Below are 19,873 nucleotides of genomic sequence, written 5' to 3'. Positions count from 1 at the left end.
AGATAGATAGATAGAAAGACAGACGCTGAGACAAACACTGAGATGGTGGAATAAACAAAACAACTGTAAAAGCCTAACTTTGCATTTCACAGATCTATTTTCTCCGTTTTGCTTTCCATCTTTCAGTAAGGATGTGACTGCTGACACATATTTGAAAACAAACCTACACATTTCCCACACATCTCCTCATAGTGATCTCGCCAGCAACTCATCAGCGCATCAAATGTTCCAGAGCTCTCTTTTCTCCACTCATTCTTAGCAACAATTACCAGAGGCTGATAGACGCGGGCCCCCTCCACAGAGCGGCCCTCACTGTAGATTGCCAATTTGGACGTTTGTTTCTCGTCTCCTTTTCTTTTACTCATTGTTCTCCTCTCAGGCCAGGCTACTGTCAGGGGGTTCGGAGGAGGCTGTGGTGCCGGGGCCCAGGCCCTACAAGAACGAAAGGGTGTCAAAACACATGGACCAGACCATTTATCATGTAATCTGGAGAGCGAATGGACGGGGCACTATCAGCAATCTGCTATTGATCCGTTGCAGCAGGGCTGCTATTGTTCATCTGAGGAGCAGGACTGGCACACAGCATTAATGAAAGAAACTAAACAATGCATAGCAATCAGAGACACAGATTCAAAGGCTTGGCAAGAGAGAAACAGGAAGAGAAAGACAAGAGGAAAAAGTTTGAAAAGAGAAAGTTTGGGGTTATCTGGGTGACTGTGTGTGAGCGTGTTTGTTATGAGGGAGGGGGTGAGAAATTCGATTGCATTCTTTCGTCAAGCAGCAGCCATGACTAAGAGGCGACCTGAGGAGTCGACCCTGATCCAGCCCAACATTTTCAAAGCCCAGCGGCTCTTAGATGGAGACACCCTCATGCACCATTACTTCAAACTGCATCTGTGTTTAGCCTCAATTAAACACCATTATTACACCATGTGCTGTCCCTGGCACTCTCTGCATCCAAAACCTCTAAGATGATTGATTTGCCAGGTATTTAGAATTAAAATGGTCAAAATATAAATGAAATTATAAATAAACATATAAATATATATACCGTTTTCCGCCATTGAATAAAAAATTAAAAAAGGTAATTGAGACTTTTTATTTTCCAATTCTGACTTTTTTTCCTCGCAATTGTGTATTTACATCTCGCATTTCTGAATTTTTTTCTCTGAAAATTGGACTTTATAACTCACAACTGCAAATTTATCTCAATTCTGAGAAAAAAAGTTAGAATTGTGAGAAAAAATATCAGAATTGCGAGATACAAGCTCACATTTGCGAGAAAAAAAAATCTGACTTTATTTCTCGCAATTGTGACTGTATATAACCAATTCTGAGAAAAAAAAAGTCAGAATTGTGAGTTTATATCTCGCAATTATGACTTTATAACTCCTAATTGCAAGTTTATATCACGCAATTCTGAAAAAAAAGTCAGAATTGTGAGAAAAAAAGACACAATAGATTTCTTTTGTAAGAAAAATGTCAGAATTGTGATTTTATATCTTGCAATTTTGACTTTATAACTCCCAATTGCGAGATTTATTTCACAGTTCTAAATAAAAAAAGTCAGAATTGCAACTGCAAGATATAAACTCATTTGTGAGAAAAAAAAGTCTAAATTGCGAGATATGAACTAGCATTTGTTACAAAAAAAATCGGACTTTATTTCTCGCAATTGTGAGTTTATATAAGCAAAAAAAAGAGTCAGAATTGTGACTTTATCTCTCGCAATTATGACGTTATAACCCCCAATTGCGAGTTTATAGCACACAATTCTAAGAAAAAAATGTCAGAATTCTGAGAAAAAATGTGCAAGACAAATATTCTGTTTTTATTTGTTGCAATTGTGAGTTTATTTAAGCAATTCTGGGGAAAAAAAGTCAGAATTTTGAGATACAAACTCACATTTGTAAGAAGTAAATTGTAAGTTTATATCTTTCAATTATGACTTTATAACTCCCAATTGTAAAAAAAAAAAAAAACAAAAAAAAAAACTCACTTGCGAGAAAGAAAAAAGTCTGAACTGCGAGATACGTACTAGCATTCTGAATTTGTTTGTTGCAATTGTAAGTTTATATACGCAATTCTGGGGAAAAAAAAAAAAAAAAAACAGTCAAAGCTGAATTTTTAACGCCCATTAATCCAATCTTCAGGTCTTTCTCACACAGCCAAAGAATCATTTCAGGATTCTTTGATGAATAAAAAGTTCAAAGGTAAAGCGTTTATTTTGAACAGAAATCTTTCGTAACGTTATGTCTTTACAGTCACTTTTTATCTCTTTAATGCATCCTTGCTGAATAATAGTCATGTTGTCATGCTATCCTGTATGATTAGCTTATACCATGACAAGCTACAACTACAAAATAGCTTCACCAACTTGCTTTATCCAGCATCTCAGTCTCTAATAATGTAAAACTGATGCTTTAGACCTTGTCATACACAGCCCAGACAACACACTGATCGCTTGTATCCATATTCCAGCATGACTGAACCTCACTGCATTTCAGCAGAGGGCAAAGGAGGAGACAGAAGCATTTCTTTTGAATGTTATTCTCCTCTACGAGTGAACTGTGAAATCAAAAAGTCCTCTTTATCTCAGCATGTTGTCCTGTTGTGTTTTAAGGCTGTGGTTTGTCACAAATATGAAGGCAGATAGACGGATCAGAGAGAGATGCAGTGGAGGCTGAGGTGTCAGACTAACTGTCTATTGATGATAGAGGAGAGGCATTTTCTTTCTCTCTTCCCTCGTAAAGCTGTGCGATTGCCCATAGCATCACCATCTGTTGGTGACTGTAGGGTGAAACAGTAAACACTCTGCCTTGTGTGTGTGTGTGTGTGTGTGTGTGGAGAAGGGAGATAAAAATGGGAGCGCTTCCAAACCTTCCACCCCTTCTCCTATGTGCTGAGTGACTGAAGCAGAAGCTTGCATGTAATGGACTCAATATTTATCAATTAATCCATCTGCATGTTCAAACCGAGTTCTCTGTGAACGATCCAACACGGCCCTGCTTTAATAAGACTTATCAAAATACATTTTAAACAGCCACTGATGCAGTTTCTCCCTCTCTCTCTTGCTTTCTGCCACTCATCTGTCCTTCTCTTTCCCTAATCCGCTCCATTTTATCGCTGCTATTTGGACAGCACTGGCAGAGTGACATTTGAGTGAGTGTGACCCATAGGGTGCCTGGAGGTGTGTTTCTATGTGTGTGCAGCAGAGAAGCAGGAGCCAGTAGATAAAGCACTCGTGTAGCGACCGTGTCATGTAATTCCCCTTTAATACAGTCGAGGCTGATTCCAGCTAGTCTAGATCCACACAGGTCTCCTGAGACCTGATGTCAGTATCCAGCAGGAGCTCAGTACAGACACTGCCACTGAGATGCACACCTCTGCCACTCTGTGGGTGTGTGAGCGAGACGCGTATGAGCGTGTGTACATGAACGTATTTCAAATGCATTTATACAATCACGTCAACATTAGAAGTTGGCAATGGAATCAAATAGGCTTAAACCTTAAGACAGCACACACACAGAGACTGATACATACAGCACTGCATGCAACAACGACAACCACCTGGCAAAAATCACAAGGTTCAATCTGATTGGCCGGCTTCACAAAACTTCCAGGAGTCAGGGTGAGCAGGTTTCTTAAAATCTGCATGGAAATTTATTCACGTTTACATGATAGTGGGCTGTTACAGTGTGATATAAACTCGCAATTAGGATTTATAAAGTGATAATTGCGAGATATAAACTCGCAATTCTGACTTTTTTCTCAGAATTGCTTATATAACTCACAAATGCAAGAAATAAAGTCAGATTTTTTCTCACAAATGTGAGTTCATATCTTGCTATTCTGACTTTGTTCTCACATTGTGAGCTTATATTTGGCAATTCTTTTTCCCCTTACAATTCTATTTTTCTCAGAATTGAGATATAAACTCGCAACTGCGTGTTAAGTCCAATTTTGAGGAAAAAAAGACTATGTTCTCAGAATTACGAGTTTACATCTCACAATTCTGACTTTATAACTCACAACTGCAATAACCACATTAACTCCATTTCATGAGTTAATCTCCATCTCCTTTTTCCACCATCCACCTACATTTAGTTACAATGTAAATCAAATGTAAATGTTACGACTCAAAATGGTCAAAATATACCATTACTTTTAACAAGAAAATTGACAAGAAATCTAAATTTAATGCAAATTGTACATACTTAAGATATGCAGAAAATATAAATATTTAAATATAAATTTCAGTGCAAGTATAGAACAAACTCTCTTATATTCACCAAGATTGCATTGAATCAAAAATACAGTAAAAACAGTAATATTGTGAATTGAATACTGTAAAATATTATTACAATTTAACTCTCCAACAAATTTATTTTAATAAATTGATATAATAATACATTTTAAGATTTTTTTTACATTTTATTCCTATGATGTCAAGCTGAATTTTAACAGCCATTACTCCAGTATTCAGTCACATGACCCTTCATAAATCATTTTAATATTGTGATACTTTTTTTTTTGTTATTCTCAACATCAAAACAGCAGTGACGCTTACATTCATTCATTCACTTATTAATTAATTTATTTTTATTTAGATATTTATTTTGTAGAGATTGTTTATATTATATTCAGTATATATTATACTCAAAACAACAGCATTTATAGCAATAGAAATCTTGTGTAAAAATTTGTAATGTGTTTACTGTCACCTTTGATCAATTTAATTTGCCCTTGCTGAAAAGTTTTATAATAAATAATTAAATAAATAAAATCAGGTCTTTGTTGGCAGATTAAAGAAAGATTCTCTTTCATTTGGCAGCACAATTTGAACAAAACATGTAATTTGGTAATTTGGAAACAAAGGGAATCACTTGCTAGTTTGTAGTGTTTGTAAACACTGCAGCAGTTATAACATGATTTTGTCATTTTTTATTATTATTTTACAACTTTGACATCTAACAAAGCAACACAGCATTTGCTGTTTATCATATCACAGTTTAAAAACTGCAATTGCAATACTTGTCAAAGTAATTGTAATATAATTTTTAGCATGCAGTCTTTATTGGATTGTATGTTTTTTCACATAAGACATTGACAGAATGTTTTATGCTTCTAGAGAAAACACAACTTCCAAAACAAACAAAGACAAAAATAACTATATAAATTTGTGTTATGCTAACGGGGTGAACAAAACTGGTGAATTAGTTAAAAGCACTATGCTAATGCTAAAATGAGTTAATAGATTCTATATATCAAATAATGTGGTAACACATCCTCTCTCTGTGATATTTTGCGTATCATGGACTGGCGTTCAACTGTGAGTTATTGCGGCAGCTGTGTTTATTCTGACAAAATAGGGACTGTGTTCCAGGCTTTATGTCTACGTCAGGCTGCTCAAGCCCATAAACAACATATGCACATATATGTGTGTGTGTAAGAATGTACATGTGTGTTCATGCTCTTTACTTTTACGTGCTCATTACAGTGGTGGGGATATCATACATTAATAATCACTCCTGACAGTCTTCAACAGTGGGGCAGTCCCATAAGTCCAGAGATATTACATCTGCTGGCCTCATTTATCTTCCTGCAGCCCTTACAGTTCCTCTGTGTCCACTTCAATGCCAGCCCAGCACACGCTTAATTACGAGCACATCATAAACAGCGGCGACGCACCCGGGGGCTTGGAAGGGCTCTGCCCTCACCCCGCCCGGGCCCTAAAAGGCCCCCTGGCTCTCTCGCATACTGAGGAGCCCAGAGAGAAGACATGCGATCTAAGGGTGGAGATTTCATGTTAAAAGACAATAAGAGTGCTCAGTCCCTAAACACCATGCATCCATATTTTGAACGATTGCTTGCTTTGTTTTCATTTTAATTTAGCCACACAGGCTTGACTTCAAGTGATATTTTTACATTGTTTTAAATAAAAGCTTTAAACTGTAGGTGTCAAAATGATACGCACCATGAGAAAAGAATTAAGGAGTGACTAACATCTTTTGAGTAATGGGATTTCTGAATTTTTCTGTGCTCTGTGTTAGCAGGGACAGAAATTGCAGTTAGCCACCGTGGTCATTTTGAAATGAATATTAAGCATTTCAAACCTATTCAAATACGACTCCAGCAGCAATCACAAACTTCCTGCTGATAGTTTTCAGTTTTCTGAAAGGTTTAAACAGGCTTTTGAACTGACACCAGATCAGGTTTCCCTCATATGCCAGTGCTGATAGAGTAATCTGACACCTGTAGGTAAATCTAGCCAGTTGGACACTAATATTACAGTCCACACTATGAGGCACTGTAGGTTTGTATCAATTTTGAAGTCATCTATGCAACTTAATTTTAACCACTTATACACTGCGTCCTGGTGTGCACACACATAAAAGACACAAACACAATCAACACATGCTCATTGCAAAAAGAAAAAAAAAAAAAAAAAGTGCCTCTACATTCTTCACAGTTTCCGGATGAAATGAACACTAGCGACAGTAAAACACCAACAACTTTCTTCCTTTTCACGCAAATTATGATTACGATGATTATGATTAAGTGCTTGGTAGCTCACCTGGTACAGAACTGCACTTGCAGTATGGACAACTTCGTATAAGAGTCCTGTGAAATATGACTTATGACACTCAAAAAAATCTCAAAGACTTGTAGAAACCACCTAAAATAGCATGAAAATGCAATTTTCTCTGACATTTGCTTTTGTTAATAGCAATATTATACCTTATGCGCTGTTTGTTTGGGGTATACACTTGTGCTGTATGACCCCAGACAACAAAATGTGATAATAATGCTTAAAAAAAGGTTTATTAAAGTTTTTACTCTACATTTGTGCAGTTTGTTCGAAGACTGACTGATTTTTTTTTGTATATAAATTAAAAAATATGTGGTTCATGTGGGTTTTTCACTATCGTAGATATGCTGTGGTGTCACCCCTTCAGTTTTGTGTGCTGTCTGCATTGTAACTGACAAAATCTATATTTTTATAGTTTCCCATTGATTTCTAAGGCTGATTTCTGGGGGGTGGGAGTTTGTGCGAGTGTAATTGTTCTGCATTGTGAGCGTGTCGAAGGGTTGCCACTTTTTTTGTGTGTTTTGTGGTCTGCATTGTGGTGGATTTTGTCAAAATAAAAAGGAAAAGTATAGATTTTATCATTTCCCATTTATTTCAATGTGGTCAAAAATCCTCAGTGTGACTTTTTTTCTCACAAGAACATACTACCAGATGTCAGTCTGGTTTAACTTTTTATTTGTAGAACTGCCAAGTGTTGGCAACCATACAAAGTCTCATGCCATTTAAATAAAGGGAACTTTTTTATCAGTAAGCGTCATTTGGGGTCAAAAAGACCCCGAACAGCAGATAAAGGTTAGATATGTGTTCTGAGTTTGTCACACCACAGAAAAATGTGTCATTAACCACGCAGCCAAATTTGAATGATAAAAACACCAATAAAATAAGTTATCAAAAAACCCGCAAACGCTGTCCGCTGTCTGTGCTGAAGCCACGCCCACTCACGGGAAAGCTGCCGCCTCTCTCAAAACTGTCAAATGCATGTGTTCTCGCAACCAGGTAATATGCATTTATGCGATGAAGGTATAGCTAGCTAGCAAAGTGTAGGCTGTAGTAATTAATGGTAATGGCAGTAACTCACGATTGAGCGGGCGACCCACTGATCCAAATGTCTAGTTATACTAGTGTTAGGGGTGGGGCCATACTCAGTGGCTCCATCGAGACATGATTTCAGGCCCGTCCAAAAAATCCTGAACACAAAAATGGAGAAAAACTGTTTAACGGTCTAACTCAATTCAGTACTATATAGTTCACAATCTTTGTACCGTGTTTTCATCAATACATTTCTAACATTTATAATATGTTCAGTAACAATTACCCGAATTGTCTTTAAAGGGATAGTTCACCCAAGAATGAATACTATTTGTCATTATTTACTCACCGTTATGTCGTTCCAAACCTGTAAGACCTTTGTTCATCTTCAAAACACAAATTAAGATATTTATGCTGAAAGTCAAGAGCTCTCTGACCCTCCATAGACTTCTTTGCGCACAAAAAGTATTCTTGTAGCTTTGTAAAATTACAGTTGAACCACTGATGTCTTGTAGACTATTTTGTCCTTACTACATTTCTGTGGCTTGATCATGATAGTACCCTTGCTGTCTATTGAGGGTCAGAGAGCACTCAGATTTCATCAAAAATATCTTAATTTCTGTTCCGAAGATGAAAGAAGGTCTTACGGGTTTGGAAAGACATGAGGGTGAGTAATTAATGACAGAATTTTCATTTCTGAGTGCACTATCCCTTTAACAGTATTAGTTAGGGTTTAGTAATGCAATGCAGCATTAACTTTTTAGTGCCACTAACTGTACATTTTATTTCCAAACTGCCGTGATGCATACAATATGCAACTTCACCTCCATCACAAGACGGACACATATACACATGAAAATACCCCAGTACCACCCGCATTTTCTGACCTTCGAAACTTCATTGCGTTTCACTGAGAGGCTCACCAAGGTGAACTGGAATTACCTAGAACACCTTGGCCAAAACCTTGGACTGACACAGATGCCCTTTGTTGCCTCCATAAGCACGAGTGTATATGTGGGTGTTCTTTAAATGTAATAGCGCGTTGGTAAAAATCTGCTATACAAAGCACATTCTAAAACTATGGCTTGTCCATTAAGTATAGACTCAGCCATGCACCCACAGGTCAGGGAATCTTTTTAAAATACATCAGCCTACTGCCTTTTTCTCTTTGTCTGGGAGAGAGAGGCTGAGATGGAGAGGGGCATCTGAAGGTTGACCTGGTTGCCATTGCTCCCACTTCTCAGGTTTTCACCAGCGCTAAGGAATAAATGCAGCGCTGAGCATTATGGGTATTTGAAACTGACACGGTGACATTGGGGTGAGATGAATAAGTGCAGCAAGAATTAAAAGCAAAAAAAGAGATGAATCAGCTGTTATTTGCCTTTCTTTCATCCAGTGTGTGTATAAAGCAGCACCAGACGGGTCCTTCTGAGGTACGTTAAAACAGGTGAGCTGTATTTCTCACTCAGTTTCTTTTTTTTATTGACACATCAGCTGCTGGTACAAATGGCAGAGCAGTCGTTATCTCCAAGCATGGCCCACTCCTCTGCGTAGCAGAGAGGTTCATCTCGAAAGACTTTCTCTCTCTTTGTTCTTCTCACTTCTGAGAGAACGCGAGAAACGAAGCTTGACTGATACTCTCTCTCTCTTTTAGTCTCTCTCTCATTCGCCCCTCTCACTTTTGGTTGTGCAAGGCACAAAAGACCCAAGCAATGTTTGTTATGTCTTCCCCCTCCCTTTCCATTGTCAACAACTTTGTTGTTTGTGTTTTGATGTTGCCTCATCTCTTTTCATCTTCTAAAACCATGCATCAGGTAACAAAGAGGAACTATCAAAGACAAGGAGGCGTTTACAAATGTTGGGGGAGATGTTTGCATGATGCGTCTGAAAGTCATCGGCACTACGGCTCCGTATTTTTCTGCAAGAAGGACTAAGAACGGTCTTTCACTTAGAATTTCATAACACCCACAACACATTCAACAACAGCAACAATTTGTGCATTAACCTCATCAAAATATCTACATTATTGATATGCCAAGGCCAACAAAAACAATACAGTACCATAAGGCAACATGAAGTACCATGGTAATACCATAGTTTTTGGAAATCCTATCTTGGTAGCATTACAAGTACCTTGGAGTCCATGTTGCCAAGACTGCAGTTTTCCTGCGGAATTGAGCTACTTTAACACGGTTGTCGCGGGTTGGAGCGACCCCAATAACATGATATTTAGCCAAAGGAATGTGACAAATATTTTTTTTGGAACCCATACTTTTTTTTTTAGAATTGTTGATGCATAAATTTATTCAAAATAGAAATCTTTTCTAACAATATAAGTCTTTGCTACCACTTTTGCTGAATAAAAGTATTCATTTCTTTCAAAAAAAGAAAGAATAAAAATGTACTGAGCCCAAACTTTTGAACGGTATTGTCCATTTTTATAAAAAATATTTCTATTAGAAAATAAATGCTGTTCTTTTTAACTTTTAATTCATCAAAAAATCCTGAAACAAAGTATCACAGGTTCCAAAGAATTATGTGACACTGAATACTGGAGTAGTGATGATGAAACTTCAGCTTTCATCACAGGAATAAATTAGATTTTAATGCACATTAAAATTGAAAAATGTTATTTTAAAGCATAATAATATTTCACAATATTACTTTTTTCTGTATTTTGGATAAAATAAATGCAGCTTTGATAAGCATAAGAAACTTCTTTAAAACTACAATTTTTACAATCAAAATAATACAAGTCTTTCAAGACTCTTTACTGTATAGTAATTAAACTTATGGCTTATAATCACAATGCTGAAGTTTTGGTTGTTTGTTCGTTTGCAATTGGGTGGTGAGGATTCCCATTCTCCTTGTTTTAGGAAAACATCAGTGTCACACTAAGGATAGAGTGTCCTTCTAAATGCAGGAATAGCATATTTCAGCCCTCGTTTCCCCCAAAGACCAGGGACAGCAAAGACAAAGCATACAATAATTAAAGGGCCAAGCACAAAGCGTGGGATGCAGGCGCAGGGGGAAGACGATGAGCAACTCCGCATCATGTTGGCAGATAAATTCCACACACAATTATTCATCCACTGCCCATGACATGTAGATTAATGAGTCTGATAACCCAGGGCATTCCAGAGAAGTATACTCAATTCTGTTGTGTCTCGGTCTCTCCAACGCCCTCTCCTATATATCCCTTTATGACTTACAAAACAAATCCCATGCTTTGGAAAACGGGTTGAATCGATCGGGTTTTTGCTAGCGTCGGTCTACAATGGTGTCAGGGTCGTTCCATCTCTCTGAGACACCGGCATCTGGTAGGTGAAGACGTATGAGAGCAACTCTGTAAAGAAAGAGACTTGGACCTGTGATATGTTGCGTCCCAGGGTCCCACACAAACAATGGGGAGAGGGAACAAGACAAGGAGAAGCAGCCCCAAAAAACCCAAGCCTCCCTGGACAGTTGTAATGAATGGAGGGAGATGCTTCACAGATGGTCTTCAGAGGAGAGGATGACCTGCAGAGAAGGCTGCAAGACTGCCACAGGGGAGAGGCTGGGTCAGGGGTGGTCAAAACACTTCTGTCACAGAGGTGGTCTTCCTTTAAAAATACAGTTATTTAAGCATTAGTCATTTGCTGTGTTCCTTTCATGTCAGTTCAAAGGTAAAAGCTTACCCAGGGTTGCTTCAGGTGATACTTTTTTCAGCACAAGAGTGGGTCCATTCCATTTCTGTTTTAATGGCTTTCAAGTCTGCCCAGTCAAAGTCAGCTACGTAGTTTGGTACTGATTTGAGTGCCCTACATAATTGGGCTGAGGGATTTGCTACATAATTATATGCACTTTGGTATCACTCACGCCGTGCCAGATTGAAACCAAATGAAAGGTTTTCGGCCAAGTCAACATTTCACTGCTGATGACCACCGCACCATGAATGGAAACCCCAGGTGCCATAAGAGTTGAGGCCTCCAATCAAAAATTATAGATTTTGTCCTATGACAAGAAAAATCTTCTACGATCCCCAACATTTGTCTTAGACTACAAAATCACAGGCAGTCACACAATGTCAGCCTAACTTTACTTGCAGCAGACTCTGCATGTTAAGCTGGGATATGAGAAAGTATTCCACTTCATGATTTTGTTTCCCAAACCAGTTAACTGTAAAAAAAAAAAAAACCTCCTTACAGCTGATTAAGATCTGATTTCTCATGACTGCTTACACATCGCTGAAACAAATACTACCCCTACCTCAGTGGCCTTTTACATAAAGCCAATTCATCAGACTTTGGTTTTGTCAACTCTAAATCTACTCATAAACTCAAAGAACCAAAGCTGTTTAGATCAGGTTCAGTGGGTACACAACACTTGCTATAAATATTCTCTGACAACTCAGGATTTGATCCAGAGTTCATGATTAACTTTAGCCTTGTTTCCACAGAATGGTAAGGTTCAGTACAGTACAGTACGGTATGCAATTATTTCCATTTTCTTTGCCAGAAGTTGTGAATAGTAGCAAAATTTCAAACCCTTCCAGGACGCCCTTCCATCGGGGTACCTAGCAAAGTAGTTCAGTACCTAAAGGGCAGAGTGAGACTCACCGCAGAACGTTGATTGGTTGATTGTCAATTGAGGGGAATGACAATCACAAGGGGAATGAAGCGTCTCCTTTGCTTGTCGAACCTTGCTAATTATACGCGTTGGCCTTTTTGTGCAAACACAAAAATATAACAGTGTATTTTAGAATTTTATGTTGCGCTTTCATCTTTGCGCGAGAATGACGTCAATCGCTACTTTTCGGCATACACCACACCTATCAAGTAAGGGTACTGTTGGCGGTGGAAACGCAAGCTGGATCAGGATGTACCATCCCAAATCGTACTGGTACTTCGGAGTACATGCACCTGAAAGTGCAACATCTGAAGCTTACAGACAATCACACAAAACATTGAGAGCATGAGTCACTTCTCGAAAGAGAGTCGGCAGAATTCTAAAATCTAAAACCACCATTGCGAAATAGGTCACTGGAAGGTTCAATCCTGCTACTGGAGGACCAATGTCCTGCAGAGTTTAGATTCAACTTATCCGAAAGCACTGGAAAATTTCTAGCGATCCTGAAGATCTTGATTAGCTGGTTCCGGTGTGTTTAATATAATTAACTAGCCGGTCTCTCCAGGACAGTGGCCCTCTGAGAGTAGGATTGGACAACTCTGTCCTACCCTAAACCCTAACCTTAGTACAGCATTGGTAGCTCATGCAGATAGATACCATTACTGTTGTTCAAAATCTGATGATCCATGATTCTTCTGAAGTCTGAACTTTTCTTGAGAGGTGATTGTGTGATTGAGCTAACAATGCAAAACGTCTCAACAGCAAACACAGGACAAAACCGCAGTGTATCGCAGAGTCAGCATGTTCATTAAACCATTCATGAACTAAAAAAGTTAAACGGCTCATTATTTAAGCTGTGGATTGAAATGGGTCTGTGATTGGAGCCCCCTGGTGGTGGAGCTGTTTGCTGGCTCATGCACACATTCCTTGTGGTCACACCTGTCTCCTAAAATCCACTACTACTGGAGAGTGTAAACAAGCAGTGCCCTCCCTCCACTGGGAGAGACTGAGGGAAAAAAGGGAGAGTAAGCAAAAGAGGGAGAGAAAGGTCACTGTGACCTTAACACTATCTCCACAGGAAGAGGGGTTCCTTACAAGGCTTTGGCTCTTTATCCCGTATTAACAGAGTGTGCTCACAAGCTGTGCATAATCTTTGTCAACAAAGACTTTCTCTGCTGTCTATAAAGGTTTCAAGATCTTGCTCCAGCCTGCTCCAGTTTAAAGAAATAGTTCACCCAAAAATTAAAATTCTGTCATTAATTACTCACCCTCATGTCGTTCCAAACCCGTTCATCTTCGGAACACAAATTAAGGTTTTTCTGATGAAATCCGAGAGCTTTCTGACCTTGCATAGACAGCAACGCAACTAACACATTCAAGGCCCAGAAAGGTAGTAAGGATATCATTAAAATAGTCCATGTGACATCAGTATTTCAACCGTAATGTTATGAAGCTACACAAATACATGCGCATAAAGAAAACAAAAATAACGACTTTATTTAACAATTTCTTCTCTTCGGTTTCAGTCTTTGCCACAATGCACGCGTGTAGTGCTGCTGATGCAGGAGTCAGCGCTCTGGGCCTTGAATGTGGTTGTTGGATTGCTGTCTGGGTCAGATTTCTCAGGTTTTTATCAAAAAGTAGATTTCAAGTGCAAACATTCAGAGGTGACCTTCAGACTTGCAACACAACACAGTGACAAACTAGTCACATTTATTGTGGTTTCTTGTGGAGAGATGGCATGGGGAGATTTCCAAACCAAAGCATCTTGACACAATTTAGATCTATTAAACCAAACGCATGATATGGACCACAACATTTTAGTGTCTGAGTAAGGTAACTATTTTTTTCCTCTCTGTGTGGTAATGGAAAGCTGGACTGGATTTCTCCTTAAAATGTAAGGTGTGAATAATAATGAATGAATTTTGTAGAAAAACAGGTTTAAAAAATAAAATCTGTTTTTCACTGTTGCTTCCTGTTAAGTAATTTCTTGATGTTAACTTGTTCCTTAGGCCACTTGGTGCCTTAGATTTGTAATGACCAAACAGATTTGTAAAGTCCACTTTGCAGAGCACAAACAGGTGACTGGAAAGCAGTTATTTTCGCCTCTCTCTGCAGTGCTTCCCTGGCCCATTGCACATCTCACTGCTCTCTTGATGCCAAAGTCAATGTATCTTAAGCCTCAGATCATCCCTAATCTCTTTGTTTCACGGCTAAGGCCTGTAAGCAGTTTTGCTCTATATCTATATGGTGTTCCTTTTCAAAGTATTGTCCATGTCAGATACTGTACCAAATTGTATACCACACATGATGACATTTCCAGCCTCTCCTAACCTCTCGCACAAACACACCCTCACACACAAATACCATTTTAAACAGCAGTCTGTGTCCTATCACAGTGAAAGGCCAACATCCTGAATAAAATGGAGTGGCATTAATATTTATGCCCGCAAAGTGCCCACATAATCAGACAGAGAGATGTCAGATGGCATTTTTGTGGGATGGAGAGCGTGAGTGATGTATGTGCACTTACGGAGACCCACACACACACACATACACACACACACACACACACACACATCACCTAACACAAGCACCCATCTACTTCCACTCTATCTCTTCTTTTTCATGGAGACACCTTTGACATTTTTACCTACACACTCTCCCATCTTCCCACGTCCTCTCAGTCTCTTTCTCACTCACACACCGTCAGAAACACGCTGACCCTGAGGGATTGAGCTAGGTTCATGTCCCAGGTTGAGAGCAGCAAATATTGCGATGGAGAGAGCCAGGTGGGAGGCGGTGAGGATAAATAAAGCTCAACAATGTTTCAGAAAGTGCTCCTGCAAAAATATGATGCTGTAAAGTGTGTCTGTCTATAAAAAAGCGGAATTAGGGGGAAAGGTTACAAGTATGATTCAAGCACACACAAATGATCTAAAAGAAGGTGCAAAACTCTGGAAATCTATCTCCAAGTGTACTCTAGTGTCTTGCTTTAAAGAGGGCTCCTACCCTGAATGCAAGCCAATTAGATGTTAATGTCAGATGGCCAAATCAAACTGCACTTCTAAGAAACTTTCTACATTTGATACACATTGAAACAAACAGCTTTGATCATTTAGTTGATGTGTCATGACACTTGAAAGTCCACTAGGTATTTGTCTGCAGAAGACATTTAATACTGAACATAAATCACGAGGTGCTGCGCAATGCGAGTTGTGCAGGGCTTCACACTGCAACTAAAATGGCTACATGTGACCAAAAAAAAAATGTAACAAAGTTGACAATGAACAGATGTAATCATCATCTTTTTTTAGCCCTATTCTGACATATATCTAAGTAAAGCAGCTCAAATGAGAAAAAAAAAATGTAGTGTGGTACATGATTTGGTCCTCAGAGAATTGAATGGAATGTTGTTGTTTCCTAATTGCTGCAATCTAATGCGAACAGGTTGCTGGAGGGGAGGTTATTGTCCCGCCATTGTGTCGGTGCACACGTCATAACAGAAAAGATGTTGTTGTTGTTTTGTATCATTGTAAAAATTTAAATACATACATACATTAAAATCATGTGCATGAGTAAATCCTTTATAATAAACTCTGCAACAGAGTGCTGCAGGGATGACATGTTTTTGTGCCCCAAAACCCAAAAACGACTTAGCATTTTAAGAGGTCCAACATTCCAAAATCAGTAGGTTTTGTGAACAAATTTTTGGTTAAATGCCTGAATTATGATCTGTGGTTAACACAAGCTCAAGGTATTTTTACATTTTATTCTACAACATAAAATACATCAGTAATACCCCATTGTGATTTTTTAAAGCTTTTACTTGTCTTGAGGCAGCTGCTAACTAGTGGCTAAATGAGACTACAAAAGTTGTAAGGGTTGTTACAAATGCCTCCCTCATGTACTTATGGTTAATGAGACTGAATCAGTCTATATACTTGTTCATATGACAACATGTAATTTAATATACATTGGGTTTATTAAAGGGAACCCAGAGTATCAAACAACCCAGACTCATAAAAACATGCCTCTATATACATTTCTGCAACACTGTAATTATGTACCTTACTGCACGTTTTGCGGCAGTTTCAAAGTTAAATGTCCAGAGAGTGGCGCTAAAACACACATTCAATACGTGAGCATGGCACATTTTTATTTCGTTGGTACAGGCACGTATTGGTGTTTTTTTACGCTGCTTGAGGTACGTATTGTGGCTGTTCAGAATTCAAATATCTGGGGAGTGTCGCTAAAGGTTAATGTTGGAAATATCCCCTACACCAAATCCAACCCTAAACCTACCCGATAGTGTTAACAAATGCAAAAGTGACATAAAAACACATTTGTTGATGCAGCCGTGCTATTTCAACTTCCTTATGTAGATTTAAGCTGTTTTGTTGAACCGTGGTTTCACAGGGTTCGTACCAGAGCTCTTCATCACTCCAGTATCACGTGAGCTACTGAGCAAAACTACTGAATTAGAAAAATCTAATATGCATATGAAGCTGTATATGTGAAGACAATGTTCAAAAGCATCAGTTTTTAAATCGTGTAGGATGTTAAAATTGTTGCAAATAATTGTGTGAAAATTAGACTTTATTCATCAAGGGGCCCTATCATACACCTGGCGCAATGCGGTGCAATGCGACGCAATGCAATTGATTTTTGTTAGTTGAAGCCTGACGCAGTTATCATTTTCACGTCCTGTGCCACGTTGTTTAAACAGCATATGCATTTGCGCCTATTTGTGCACCCGTGGGCATGCTGGTCTGAAAACGAGTTGTGTTCAGGCGCACTGTTAGCGCGTTGCTATTTTGAGGCAACAGAAATAGACTGCACCATTGACCAACTGAAACCTGGTCTAAAGTAAATGGTGCAATATTTTTCTTGTTATTTAAAGAGTGCATTAGTAATATGGGCCTATAGGCAGGTGCACAATGCACATACACTCTGCTTATTACACACACAGGGACACGCATCAGCACACAAACATGCCAAATATTAAAAATGAAAGAATTACAAAGTAAAAGATTATTATTGTGTACATAAATATAAAAATGCCAATGTCATAATGGATAGTCAATCGCTTTCTTATGCGAGCTGTTTTTTGGTTTCACTTTCAGAAAAAGATCACGTTCAGCAAGGAGGGGAGAGCTTTGAAAGGGGGTGCACAGTAACTCATTTGAGCGGGCTCGGCCCGTGAATGCCTCCCTTTGCACCGGCCCTGCTCTCTGGAGAAGCATTCAGCCTTTGTTCTCGCAAATTCCACCGTGTAAATAGCTGTGGTCATTGTATAAGTATTTTATTTTCCAAATTGTGTTGTGGTAAAAATAGCAACAGGTAGCGCCAGTAGCTCACCAAGTGCAAACATTTCACGTCATCGAAAAAATGGCACCCCCCATAGTCCAAATTATGTATAAAATGATGTGGAGTTTTTAAATAACGTAAATCTTTTGAAGGCTTTTCTGTGAACAATTCTGTGAAAAAGTATGTGTTCCAGTCATTTTTAGACCTGTTGTGGATAAGGTAAGCATTGTCTCTCTCTTAGTGCCAGTTTCTCTCTCTTTTACACGAAACACACACACACACACACACACACACACACACTTTATTCACTGCTGATTTTGAATGGAGAAAACAAAAACTAGATAGAAGAGCCACTCAACTCCACTGTACATCTTTCAATAAAAAAAAGACATCACGGACAGGCAGAGTTAGAAAATATGCCTTTACAAAAAGTGTCTCTTCCAGTCAGTTGCTGAGTTATAAGAGGACAAGCAGGCAGAGGAAGCAGGTGCCCTTCAGAACTAACGCTGGGGCTAAATGGCCGCCGAAAAAAAGCTTCCCGTAAATATTCTATCGCCTGGGCTGTCATTACAAAAAGCGGCCGATGATAATGAAGCATGAAGGAAATACCATTCCATATTCATGTGACAACCTTCTCTCCCTTTCATAAGCAAACTGAAATATTTATCTGAGGAAAATGTTCAATATCTTCAATTGTAATGTAGAAAAAAAAAAGGAAAGAAAGAAACATAAGGGAACAAAAATGTCTAATATTAGCATGGCAAGGAGATTGAATAGCAAAATGGTAAAATGTGGTTGGTTGGTTTTTATTGCTTGTTATTAAATCTGAACCAAACAATTATTATTTTTCTTTCTCTTTTGTTAGCAGGGCTTGAGAAGAGAGGAAGAATTAAAAACGTGCCCCTGGGCTGTAAGCTTTAGCAGTAGTGATTAAAAACAGGAAACGCTGATACACAAGCTATTAGACAAAGCTATAATCAAATTCATTAATTTTACTCATTCGGAGCCTGACAAGCTTTCTTAAAGTGACATTAGCCTCATTCATGCACAAAAAACAGCAGGTGTGCAGGGAAATAAAGGGACTGAAAGACACCCCCTCCCCTTCTCTTTGAAAAGCTTTTGCGAGTCTTTCCATATGTAATTTATTGTACCTGTTTTCATTAAACATTTATGACCGGTCAGTTTTGGGCACAACACAAAATCCTGCGTATAATTAGATATCACCAAGACATTTACAGCTTTAAATGCCACGCATTTCAGCTCAGAGCTTTCACGTTAAATGCACAGATACATGCGAAAGACCCAATCTAGCAACACGCACGAGTGTGTGTGATTCATGCTAACACATGTGTACAGCACACGCATGACCATTACTCTTAAGAGCCGGGCAGAGGGAGGGGGCTGAATGAATCGGATGACAAATTAGAAACAGCAATGACCACAATCCATTCTCAAACACAGCACAAAATTAATTAGAGTTCTGCATGGGAAGGCCTGGGCCAGCTTCTGGCCCCTCCGTCCCCATTTGTCTCTTTCCGCAGCTCTCTCCACTCCAGAGAGCCGGAGAACATGCTGGAACTAGTCCTGGTCCTGCCCGGCTTCCCATTGCTCACCCCAACCCCCAACTTAAGACTCAGAGGAAGCACATGATTACCTCCAAATTATTTAAACGATCAAACTGATACGAACACGAAACGGTGACTAGGCCAAGAGAGGGAGACGAGGGAGTGTATGCAAAATGTGTGTTCCACAAGATGACAGCGACCAGCATACTGCAACTCAAACAAGCAGCAGCAGCGAGTTATTAATATTCCTTCTATCAGCAGAACAAAAGCGTAGCGGATAAGACTGAGATGCCCGACGCTGAACAACCTGAGCCGGCCTCACCGATCCGGTGCGCTCACGAGCTGACTTGGCTTTTCCTCCGCACACTTTCTTTCTGTCACTGGAGATCTGCGCTTCTTTTCATAACGCACAGCCTCCACTCATGAAAACATTTGAAAGCACTGTCAAGTCTTCTCGTTAGGGCCGGGATAATGGGACATATGCAATTAAATCAAAGCTGTTTCTCTTTTTGCCAGCCTCGGAAACTTCAATGCGTTGGAACTTTAGGACAAAAGGGATCATCTAGCTTTGGACGGCTCGGTTCAACTCTCGCTGTCAGTAACCAAGGGTTAATGCATCACGATTAGCACTCGTGGGTCTTTATCTGATATATTTTTAATTAACGGTATCCCACTCAAGCTCTTGAAGCCATCCCCCCCTCCTGAAAAAAAAGAGGGCAGGGGGGAGTTTTGACAGGGCTAATTAATGAGCGTTTGGAAAAAACGTGGA

This window comes from Labeo rohita, chromosome 7 (assembly GCF_022985175.1).
Source record: "Labeo rohita strain BAU-BD-2019 chromosome 7, IGBB_LRoh.1.0, whole genome shotgun sequence".
Classification (NCBI taxonomy): Eukaryota; Metazoa; Chordata; class Actinopteri; order Cypriniformes; family Cyprinidae; genus Labeo; species Labeo rohita.
The sequence above is the reverse complement of the archived record's forward strand: the minus strand, read 5'-3'. Positions refer to the sequence as shown.